The sequence below is a fragment of the Tamandua tetradactyla genome, chromosome 2, assembly GCF_023851605.1.
Source record: "Tamandua tetradactyla isolate mTamTet1 chromosome 2, mTamTet1.pri, whole genome shotgun sequence".
Lineage (NCBI taxonomy): Eukaryota > Metazoa > Chordata > Mammalia > Pilosa > Myrmecophagidae > Tamandua > Tamandua tetradactyla.
Genome location: NC_135328.1, coordinates 151,315,953 through 151,328,819, shown reverse-complemented (window position 1 = coordinate 151,328,819; position 12,867 = coordinate 151,315,953). Strand labels below are relative to the sequence as shown.

The window sequence follows — 12,867 nt, the reverse complement described above, 5'->3', positions numbered from 1 at the left end:
CATCACTTCTCAAAGTTATTCAAGGGACACACCGATTTTAGGATTCTAAATTTGTTTTCAGGATACCAGAGAGCTAGGAGAGATCCTCAGGAATTGTCTGATACAGTCCATCTTGAGCTAGGTTTCCAACCAGCCTTGGTTCACAACAATTGATGGTTATTGGCACTAGCTGGAAGATGCATAATAAAATCATCAAATTTTCCAAAATGAAATGATTACCCACTTAAAGTGTAAAGAATCCTATAACTTTTTAAAGACTCTGCAAAAAAAATCAGAGAAAGCTGTGAAGATGCAATCTTTTAAAACCTGACACTCTCTAGTCAAATCTGATAGACTTGATGGACAAGCATACTAAAGTCAATTTCCATGGTACGGATGTTGAAAACGCCCCTCAGCAGTCCGATCTAGCTTTATCCATCTGCTGAGACTGCCTTTCTTGCTCTGTTCATTGCTCTGCACAGAACCTACACACTCCACTGCAGCTCAGTTTACATGCTGCCTCCTCTGATGGATCTGTGCTGCTTGAGGAAAGGGACTGAGAGGAACTCATCTTTGAATACTGACACACAGTTATTCTGAGTATATTATGACAAACAATAGTATGATCAGAAGTTATGATCCTATTAAATTATATCTTTGAACTGAACTTTTTTGGGGGGGAGGGGGTGCATGGTACAGGAATTGAATCCGGGTTTCCCACATGAAAGGCGGGTTTTCTAACTACTGAACTACCCATGCACCCCCTCAAAGTGAACATTAATTGAAAACTATTCCAAGTAGGTTATTTTTAAGTCTGAAAGGCATTTTAACGTTACCAAACACTGAATGACTGCATATTATACACCAGACACTATTAGGTGCTGAGGGCAGATACCAAGTCACATCTTTGTACCCATGAAGTTCATGGGTTTACTAAAACCCGTAAGTTCATGTTTACTAAACAGACATAATGCAGTGCTCCCTCTGTGATTCTAGAGCTGAGAATATACACAGGAGGGGAACTTAACTTAGATGGAGATGGAGGGGCAAAAAAATCCAGATTAATTCCTTAAGTCTAGTTTTTAAAATTCCCTCATTTAAATTACTGAACTTACTTTTTTTTTTAAATAATAGTCAAACCAACAACAAAAATCTTTAGCTATCATTGAATGGATCATAAAATTTATAATTTCCAAATGTTCAATAATAGTTAACTTTGTAAAATTCTCTCAGATCCAAGATGATTTGGTCTAAACATTACAATTCACAAGTGTGTATTGTAATGAGGCTGTAATTTGGTCCCTAAAGACTCACCCTTCTTTTTTGGAATCATTAATAATTTGGCCCACAATCATTAATAAACATCAGAATGACTACCTTAGAATGGAATACCACAAGAAGAATACAGTATTCAAGAAGGATCAATTTTTAAACTATTTCCACAAGTTATCACAGTGAACATTCATTGCCTCTTTGTAAAACAATATTTGATGACAAGAAACGAGGTTAGTCATATTTTCTATGTTTTTGCCTTTAACATCCATAGCCACGTGTCGTTATGGATGTATATTTAGTTACCATTAACAACAAATCCTCTCTTCACGAAAACAGCCTACATAGTTATAGCCTGACACTAACACAGAAGAGCATAGGCAAAAATTATTTTAAAATTATTTCTAATATTACACGAAAGATTTCTTGGTCTTAAGACAAAATAGTTACCTTTGTTGGGTTAAGAAAACATTAACAGACTCAATTCCATCTTTTTATAATTCTCCATCAGTCAAAATGCAGCAGTAAATGAAAACAAGGTTCCCATTCCCATACTTCTTTGCTGTGAGTTCTAACTGGTATAAATGAATAGGTGGGTCACTCCCCTAAGGTAGAGAGAGGAATCTTTCCAGTGATTTTTGGTTTAAAAATAAAGAAAAACTGCTAATGCTGTTTCCATGGATTAGTATTCTCATTTCCTCTCTTGTCTACAACTCATAGCTATCTGCCTTATCTTTCCAGCAACTTATTTCCTGTTCTCCAAATCCTTCCAGCCTATTTGGCAATATGAAAACATACCAGAATGCTGAGGAATTACTGATCAGGGGGCCAGCTGGGCTCACAGTTGCCGAAATTACGTGGCCGAGTGTGAAGCATGTGCCCAGACATTCTAAGGCAGAACTTTCCTTCCCTTTTAAAGGAAAATGGGATTCCCATTTACTCTTGGCACAAAAGAACTTCAGTGTTCAGGGTGTTAGTTAAATGAAGTGTGTGAGCCTCTATGATATAGTCGGGGATGAGCAAAGTTTTGATGTAGGTCTTTAATGATTCAAAAAAATGCCAACCTGTCACCCTCTTAATATAAGACATATTCTATCATCTTATAGTGTTACTGTTATTAATAAGTACTTTTTGAGGGTAAAGAAATCTGTGCTAAAAAGACACGACAATCTGCTGAAAGCCTATTCGGGCTATAATCTAGTGCCCTAAATAAACCACTTGACTTCCTAAACCTAGAACTATTTTTAACCCAGAGTCAAACAAGCATCAGTTAAGCCATCTCGAGGATGGTCACCTTTTGAGGTAAGAACCCTTCAAATGGTGTTGACAAACATATTTACATAGGATACCACCTCAGTGAACAATCAGAATTACCAATATTAGGACATATTTCCCTCATCTTAAAAAAAAAGGTAATTTGAATGAGCTAGTGGCTAACAACAAATAGCTCAAGTAATAAATACTTGTGATAACCGCTCAGTTCTTATTCTGTGATTTAAGTGAAACAGCAACAACTTGAACTGTACAAGAAAAACAAAATGATTGCCAATTTAATTTTAGATACATTTAGTTATTTTAGCATCATGAAATAGAGGCTAGAAGGAGAACAATTTTTTTTTTACAGACTGATGTCAACCAGCATGCTGTTATTTTTCAAGTAAAGTCACCTGAAAAGATGGGGTAATTGGTAGCTCAGTGGTTAGGAGGGTAGGCTCTGGAGTCAGGTGGCCTGGGCTTGGGTCCTGGCCTCACCACTCTCCAGCTGCGTGGCCTGCTCACATGCCCAGTGTGCCAAACAGGGGTTAGTGGCACATCTTTCACAGAGGTGTTGTGAGGAGTCCAATGAGAAAGGACCTTACAACGGGGCTTGCACAAATATTCAAGAAATGATAGCTCTTTATTATTAACTTCTGAACTAAAAATTCAAGGAGATAAAAAAAAACTGGTCTAGCAAAGCACTGAAATGCCTAGTTTCCTCTAATTTAGTATAAGATAAATGATTTGAAAATTAGTCCCCCTTTCCAGCCTACCTCCTGCTGCTTTAACCTGTGACCTGACCCTGTACCTTAAAGACTAACACCTCCACATACTTCATGCCACCACTGACCTGGAACACCCTTCTGCCCCTAGACAACTGGCAGGTAAAGCCTTTCCTGACCTTTGAGACACTCGTCTTGCTTTTACTGTGCACCTGCTCTGCAGAGTTCTGGTGACGACAGTTTGCTGCGCTGCACTTACTTGCCTACACAGCTCTTCCTTACTGAATGACAGCCTCTTTGCTTCTGTATTCCAGTGCCAACACTGTGCCAGGCACAGGATGAGCATTCAGCAGGGTTTTCCACATTGAACTATTCCTGTAGACTTTTATATTAATCTTTCTCTCCCCCTTCTTTTCTCTATTCAATTCATTCATTAACAGGGGAAATGGTAAAAATGATAAAATGGTTCATATGAGAATTTTACCCACTTAAGGCATGCAATTCAATGATTTTTAGTATATTTACAGAGTTATGCGACCATCAACACAATTTATTTTAGAACATTTCATCACCCCAAAATGAAACTCATAACCTTTAGCTATCACCCTCCCTCCTCCCCCATTGCCTACTCCCTCCCACAACCCTAGGCAACCACTAATCTTTTCATTTTATACATTTGCCCATTCTGGACATTTCATACAAATAGAAGCATATAATATTTGTCTTTTTGTGTCTGGCTTCTTTCATTTTGCAGTGAAAGAAGGTTCAACAATGCTGTAGCATGTATCAATACTTCCTTCCTTTATATGGCCAACTACTATTTCATTGTATGGAAACAGCATATTTTGTTTACCCATTCATCTGTTGATGGACATTTGGGTTGTTTCCACCTTTTGGCAACTGTGAATAACACCACTAGGTACATTTGTGCACATGTTTTTGTGTGGACATATGTTTTCATTTGATTTGCATTTCCCTGATATCTAACAACATCGAGCATCTTTTCAGGTGTTTCTTGTCCATTTGTGTATTGCCTTTGGAGAAATGTCTATTCAAATTCTTAGCCTGTTTTTCAATTGAGTTAATTATCTTTCTGTTATTGAGTTGTAGGAATTTCTTTGAATATGTCAGAGGATGACTCTCTCAGTCTTGGCTGTTTTAGGACACCACTCAGGAAATGCACAGCAACACATTCCTTCCTATTATTTTCCAAAGCCTCCTTGCTAGAAAATAATATATCTTCTTATTGGATAGAGTTTGCATCGTAAGGCAGCAATGAATTAGGAATAAAAAAGAACTCCATGTCTCCTGATGAATGTCAAATTACTATTCCTAGCTGTTATGGGTTGAACTGTGTCTCCTAAAAAGATACGTTGAAGTCCTAACCCCCAGAACCTCAGAATGTGAACTTGTTGGGAAACAGGGTCACTGTAGTTGGAATTAGGTAAATTAAGATGGGCTCACACTGCAGTAGGACAGCCCTAAACCAATGTAACTGATGTCCTCATAAGAACAGAAGAGACAGCCACTAGGGGAGAGGCCATGTGAAGATGGAGAAGATAGAGAGTAGAGTCAGAGTGACTCATCTGTAAGCCAAGGAACAGCAAGGATTGCCAGCAAACACCAGAAGCTAGAAATGGAAAGGAAGGACTCTCCCCTACAGGCGTCAGTTGGATCACGGCCCTGGTGAAACCTTGATTTTGGGCTTGTAAACTCCAGAGCTGTAAGACAATAAATTTCAGTTGTTTTAAGCCACCCAGTTGATGGTACTTTACTAAGGCAGTCCCAGGACACTAGCTTTTCTATCTACTGACTGGAAAGATTCTTCTACTAAAGCAATATATAAAATGTCTTGAATAGTTATGTTAAAACTACAGTCTGTAGGAAATGCAAAAGTTAATACATTCCTTCCCTGACCACTTTGGCCACTGATTCGTGCACAGTTCAAAAATCAATGAAATAGTATACCTTTTCTAATTTCCTTCCTCTTCCATTTAGTCTTAGTTGCTATCTCCTGAGCAAAAAATTTCCTGAACTATCAACTATGTCTCTCCCTTCATGGGTCTCTCCAAAAACATATCAGTTTTATGCATTCAGGAGACATAACTAGGCACCTACAACACAACCAATGCTAGGTGCTGTGAGGTCCCAAACTTCTGAGAATACAACTGAGCTCCTGAGAAGCTTGTCCCACATGAACGGGACAAACTGTGAAAGAAGGTAATTCTTGCTGGTTAAAAGATATGATCAACTTATGGTAAATTCACACAATTCCTGACGGTCTTCCTCTTCAATCCTTTATGCCAACTTGCTAGGGCCTAAGGAGTAAACCTGCAGGCCCACTGGGCTTGGTGAGCTCTTGAAATGGGAGGCAACATCAAGGCTACAGAGAAGGATCTGCAGTCTGAGATCAAGCTGAAAAGCCTGTAAAATTAAAAAAGCTGAACCTGATATAGCACAATAAACTGGCCTAGGGCTGTTGGAATGCGGATCTTGAGGCAAATCTTGAAGTTGGTACCTGATCCTTCAACACTCAGCTCAAATATCACCTATTCTGTGAAATTGTTTCAATGCTCACAGGCAGAATGAACTGCTTCCTCCTCTGTGCTCTCAAAGCCCTTTTCTGCCCCTCTAATCCAGCCCTTAGCGTGCTTGGGTTTCCTTATTTCACTGCTTGTCTGTGACACTACACGTAAGCTACGTGGTTAGATTCCCTGAGTAGAGACGTAGGCTCCTCCTTTCTGACAAAGTGAATAGGCTCAAAAACTGTTTAATTAGAATGCCAGGAGATGAAAAAAACATTTCAGGTGTAGGAAAAGCACCCACCATGAGGAACTAAATGTCACCTGGGAGGGGCACAATAAGTGGAAGTTTCTAAACTAAGTGGGAAGTTTTATTCTGGGAATAGGAATAATAATGGCTAACATTTATTAAGATACTTCCTTCACTGCTTGATGAATTCTCTCTTTTTTAAAAAATTTTTTATTAATTAAAAAAAAATTACAAGAAACATAAACATTCCCAACACATACACTCAGCAATTCACAATATCATCACATAGTTGCATATTCATCATCATGATCATTTCCCAGAAGATTTGCATCAATTCAGAAAAAGAAATAAAGACAACAGAAAAATATAACAAAGAAAAAAAATTTTACATGCCATACCCCTTACTGATCCCTTTCATTGATCACTAGCATTTCAAACTAAATCTATTTTAACATTTGTTTCCCCTATTAATTTTTATTCCATATGTTCTACTCATCTGTTCACAAGGCAGGTAAAAGGAGCATCAGACACAAGGTTTTCACAATCACACAGTCACATTGTGAAAGCTGTATCATTATACAATCATAATCAAGAAACATGGCTACTGGAACACAGCTCTACATTTTCAGGCAGTTCCCTCCAGCCTCTCCATTACATCTTGGATAACAAGGTGATATCTACTTAATGTATAAGAATAACCTCCAGGATAACCTCTTGACTCTGTTTGGAATGTCTCAGCTATTGACACTTTGTCTCATTTCACTCTTCCCCCTTTTGGTCGAGAAGGTTTTCTCAATCCCTTGATGCTGGGTCTCAGCTCATTCTAGAGTTTTTCTCAATCCCTTGATGCTGAATCTCATCTCATTCTGGGATTTCCATCCCACGCTGCCAGGAAGATCCACACCCCTGGTAGTCATGTCCCACGTAGACAGGGGGAGAGTGGTGAGTCTGCTCGCTGTGATGGCTGGAGAGAGAGGCCACATCTGAGCAACAAAAGAGGTTCTCTTGGGGGTGACTCTTAGGCCTAATTTTAAGTAGGCTTGACCTATCCCCTGTGGGATTAAGTTTCATATGAACAAACCCCAAGACTGGGGGCTCAGCTTATAGCTTTGGTTGTCCACACTGCTTGTGAGAATATCAAGAATTCAACTTGGAGAAATTGAGTTTTTCCCCATTCTCACCATTCCTCGAAGGGGACTTTGCAAGTACTTTTCCACTCACTGAGCAAATCGCTCTGGGATTCATCATGGCATCACCTGGACAAACCAACAAAATCTCATGTCCTATACAAAGTTCCATGTACTTAAGGTGTTCAATCAACTATCTACATAAGTTATATTAGGAGATGCACTAGTCAAAGTATACATTTGTACCAAATAAACATTTTTTGCTTTAGTCTCACAGGTAAGTCGAAATTTTAAACTATTAAGTACCATCTATTTTCAGCATACTGCAGTAATGACATCTTTTGTTCTTCCTCATGCAAAAACATTTTTTAAATTTGTACATTTAGTCACTATCATTATACACTCTAGGCATTTCTAGATTACACCATCTCAATCTCTATCATCTATCTTTCTTTGTGATTTCATTTATGCCCCAGCCCTCCTCCCTCTATCATTCTCATATGCAGCTTCATTCAGTGTTTTAACATAATTGTATTACAGTTAGGTAATATTGTGCTGTCCATTTCTGAGTTTTTATATTCAGTCCTGTTGCACAATCTGTATCCCTTCAGCTCCAATTACCCAATATCTCACCCTATTTCTATCTCCTGATGGTCTCTGTTAACAAGGAAATATTCCAAGTTTATTCACTAATGTCAGTTCATATTAGTGAGACCATACAGTATTTGTCCTTTTGTTTCTGGCTAACCACACTCAGCATAATGCCCTTAAGGTCCATTCATGTTGTTACATACTTCATAACTTTATTCTGTCTTACAACTGCATAATATTCCATCTTATGTAAATGTCACAGTTTGTTTAGCCAACTGTCTGTTGATGGACATTTTGGCTGTTTCCATCTCTTGGTAATTGTTAATAATGCTGCTATAAACACTGGTGTGTAAATGTCCATTTGTGTCCTTGGCCTCGTGTCCTTTGAGTTGATACAGCATATAGATGGGTCCTGTTTTTTAATCCATTCTGCCAGACTATGTCTTTGATTGTAGAGTTTAATCCATTAACATCCAGTGTTATTACTGAATGGGTAGTACTTTCTTCTACTATTTTGCCTTCTGGATTTTATACGTCATATCTAATTTTCCTTCTTTTTACCTTTACTCATAGTCTTCCTTTCTACACTCTTCTCCACACCTCTCTCTTCTCTCTTCATATCCGTCTCTAGCATTCCTTTTAGTATTTCTTGCAGAGCTGGTCTCTTGGTCACAAATTCTCTCAGCGATTTTTTGTCTGAAAATGTTTTAATTTCTCCCTCATTTTTGAAGGACAGTATTGCTGGATATAGAATTCTTGGTTGGCAGTTTTTCTCTTTTAATAATTTAAATATATTATCTCACTGTCTTCTCGCCTCCATGGTTTCTGTTGAGAGATCTGCGCATAGTCTTATTGGGCTTCCCTTGTATGGGATGGATTGCTTTTCTCTTGCTGCTTTCAAGATCCTCTCTTTCTCTTTGACCTCTGACATTCTGATTATTAAATGTCTTGGAGTATGTCTATTTGGATCTATTCTCTTTGGGGTACGCTGCACTTCTTGGATCTGTAATTTTAAGTCTTTCACAAGAGTTGGGAAATTTTCAGTGATAATTTTCTCCATTAGTTTTTCTCCTCCTTTTCCCTTCTCTTCTCCTTCTGGGACACCCACAACACGTATATTCATGAGCTTCATATTGTCTTTCAATTCCCTGAGTCCCTGCTCATATTTTTCCATTTTTTTTCCCTATAGTTTCTGTTTCTTGTTGGATTTCAGATGTTCCGTCCTCCAGTTCAGAAATTCTATGTTCTCTCTTGAAATCTACCATTGTAGGTTTCCATTGTTTTTTTCATCTCTTCTGCTGTGTCTTTCATTCCCATAAGTTCTGTGATTTGTTTTTTCAGACTTTCAGTTTCTTCTTTTTGTTCTTTCCTTGCCTTCTTTATATACTCCCTCAATTAACTGATTTGGTTTTTGATGAGGCTTTCCATGTCTGTTCGTATATTCTGAATTAATTGTTTCAGCTCCTGTATGTCATTTGAATTGTTGGTTTGTTCCTTTGACTGGGCCATATCTTCAATTTTCCTAGTGTGATTTGTTATTTTTTGCTGGCATCTAGGCATTTAATTACCTTAATTAGTTTATTCTGGAGATTGCTTTCACTTCTTTTATCTAGGGTTTTCTTGCTGGCTGAATTTGTTCTCTGTCTGTTCTTTGACATTCCGTTCAGCTTTATCTGGACCTTTAGCTTAAGTTTTGTTTAACAGAGGAGAATTTTTCAGTTCTTGTTTTCTTGTTTCTTGCCCTGCTTGTGTGGTGCCTTCCCCCCCACACACACTTAGGAGGGTCTACTTAGATATTATAGACCCCAGCCATATTTTCCCAGACCAAACTGGCCTCCTATCAGGAGGAAAGAGTCACCCGCATCGGTTTTCCCTGAGGGTGAGACCCAGCAGGTTGAAACAGTTTTCTGTGAAGTCTCTGGACTCCGTTTTTCTTAGCCTGCCCAGTATGTGGTGCTTGTCTGACTGCAGGTCCCACCAGCATAAGATGATGCAGTACCTTTAACTTTGGCAGACTCTCCTTGCTGGGGGCATGGTGGACACAGAGGAGAGGTTGTAGGCTGGTTTTAATGGTTTCAAATTATCAAGCCCTGGTGTCTGAATTCCTTGATGGAAGGATTCCACCTGGGTGGGGCTTCACCCCTTCCCTGGGGAAGGCACAAGCTCCAGATAAGCCCCCAAAAGAGCTCACTTCTGCCTATGCCTGGGGCAGTTGCAGCCTGAAAAGCCCTGCTGCTGTATTCAGAGGCAGTCAAGCCTTGTAGATACACAGCCACAAAAACCTCTGTTCCTTCTTTTTTTCTCCCCCTTTTTTCTGTCAGTCCTGCCCCCTTGGTGCCGGGGCAAAAATGAGCAACCTCTGCTTTGATCAGATTCACCTAAGCTGAGGGCCTATTTTTAGTAGTCAGAATTTGTTAATTAATTCCACAATTGGCATTTGATTGTGCCCAGTCCCTGCTGCTGGCAAAGTTCTTTCCTTTCCCCTCGGGAAGCGGCCTGTGGGGGAGGGGCGCTGGCTGCCGCAGCTTTGGGAACTCACGGTTCTGGGGGGTGATCGCAGCCATTCCAGCTGGTCCAGACTGGGGTACACTGTGTGTCCGGTCACTGATGTGGCCCCAGGAGCTGTTCTGTACTGTTTCTGGTTATTTAGTAGTTGCTCTGGAGGACGAACTAAAATGTGCACATTGTTAAACCGCCATCTTGACCCGAAGTCCTTGATGAATTCTCTTTACTCAGATTCCCTAAAAGCAGAACCTGAGAGGGGAATTCTTGTGCAAGTGGTTTATTATGGGAAGGCTTTTGGGAGAATGGTAGTGAGGGAAGCAGGATAGGGCCGGGGAAGGAAGTTAAAAAAGGATGTGGTGTCAGGTGGAGACCAGCTCAGCCTATTCCCACGGACATCTCTAGTATGTGAATTGCACCTCAGAGTTGGCTCCACTGTGAGGCATGGGGGGGCCGGTGTTTTTTGGTTCCTCTGAGTCAGTCACCAGCTGCTGGCTACTTGGCAGGAACAGGGTCAGGGGTAGAGTAGTAAAGGGGACAAGGCGGCAGCTTTAAGCCTCAGCAGACAATACTCACAGCATCCAGTATACTTGTTATCCAGTAATCCTTCTGTCTTCCCTTTGCTAGACTTTCTTCCTCTTCTTATCCTTTAAATGTTGGTGAGCTATATAGGACTCAGCTGTGCTGCCTTCTCTTTTTCATATACATATTTCCTAGTGATCTGGTCTAGTCTAATCTTTACATATCATCTAAACACTGATGACTTCCAAATTCATATCTTCGATCCTTTAACTCCAGATTCTACCCAGTATCTCTATTTGATATCTCTAACGTGGATATCTAACAAACAACTTAAACTCAGTTTGTCCCTATCAATTCTCAATTTTGGACTTCTCCTAGTCTCAAAAACACAAGTCAATAAATACCTGTTGTTTAAGTCATCCCATTGCATAGTATTTGTTTTAGAAGCCAGGAGACAAAGTTTTGGGTACAGGAAATGGGGTGCTGCTAAGGCAGATACCTAAAGATATCCAAATGGATTTGGAATTGGGTAATGGGGTGAGGCTGGAAAAATTGTGAGGTGCTTGATAGTAAAAACCTATATTGCTCTGAAGAGAATGCTTGTACAGATATGGACATTAAAGGTACCTCTGATGAGGCCTTAGAAGCAAATTTATGTGTTTTTGGAAAATTTAGGAAAGATGATCTTTGTTATAAAGTGGTAGAGAACTTGGATAAATTGTTTTCTGATATTGGATGGCAGGCAAAACTTGAAAGCAATGAATTTAAATATTTAGCTGAAGAGATTTCCAAGCAAAGTGTGGAAGGTACAGCATGGTTTCTCCTTGTAACTTACAGTAAAATGCAAAACAGAAGAGATAGATTGAGATGGGAATTAAAAAATTCTCAGCCTATCCAGGTACTATGCTCTGAGACCAGGGCCAGAAGCAGCTCTATGAGAGACCTTCCTTAAGCGTCCAAGGAGTGAGTCCTGTAGAACAGGGCTCCATGTGAGGGTTTAAATGAACAACCCTTTTTGTGAAGAAGGGTGTGGCTGAGTATACATCCAGTCAGTGATTTCAGTGGAAGTGAGGATTCAAGATGCAGTTATCCAGCAGGATCTGTGGAAAGTGCTTTTGTTGGATGGCTTGAACCCCTGTTTCAAGCCATGTCAACATGTGTTTTGCAAAATTTGTATGAGCAGAAGTAATGCATGAAAGGGACAGAGAAGGTACTAACTGAAGACTGACTTAATCGGCAGAACCATGGAAGCAGAGGTCTGGAATAAAAAGATCTCCTCCGGTCAAGAAAGCAGGCCCACCCAGGTCAGTGGAATGGGCAGGTGTGCACATCTGTTTCAAGTGAGTAGACCATGCACCCCAATGTTTACAGATGGCATGGCCTATATCCTGGCATTAAGAGAGTTTGGATGCCATCCCAGTGCTGTGAGAGGGTAGGGCCTATACCTTAAAAATATTTTGAGAGATTGTGGTTGCTATGCAAGCACTTGAAAAGTGTGTAGCTGCTGCTCCAACAGGTAGAAAGACAAGGCACTATTCTAGAGGTGACTCTCAGAACTTGAAATCAAATGGATTTGCTTGCTGGGTGTTAGACTTGTTTGGGACCTGTAGCCCTTGTTTCCCTTCTGTAATTGGAATGCTTATATCCTCTACTCATTCATTTTCTAGACTTAACAGATCCATCAGACAGAGGAATTTTGCTCCAGGATAGACCACATCATAATTAAATCTGATACTTAGCAGGTTACTGAAATGACATAAGGCTTTGGGGATGTTGTGATGAAATGAATGTATTTTGCATATAGGAAGAACATGTCTTTTGGGGGTCTAAAGGGCAGACTGTGGTGGATCGAATTGTCCACTCCAGTTTGGAAATGCTCTTGGTCCATATTCTGGTGAGTATGGACAAACCATAAAGAGGATCTCTTGAAGATGTTACTTCAGTAAAGGTATGGTGCAACTCAAAACAGGTTGGACTTATATTACTGGAGTTTTTGATAAGCAGAATGAAATACAGATACACAGAGAAAGCCAGACATAAAGGAAATCCAGAGGATAAAGAAGAAGACATTGCCTTGTATGCTGTCATGTGAAAGAAAAGTCAAGGACCAAGTATTATGAGCA

General features: G+C 39.8%; 1 protein-coding gene across 7 annotated transcripts in view; it reads right to left on the bottom strand.

Moving 5' to 3' along the window:
* The window catches only part of TULP4 (TUB like protein 4), a 422,942-nt gene that overhangs the window by 145,403 nt on the left and 264,672 nt on the right, over positions 1–12,867 (bottom strand). The window lies entirely within an intron of this gene.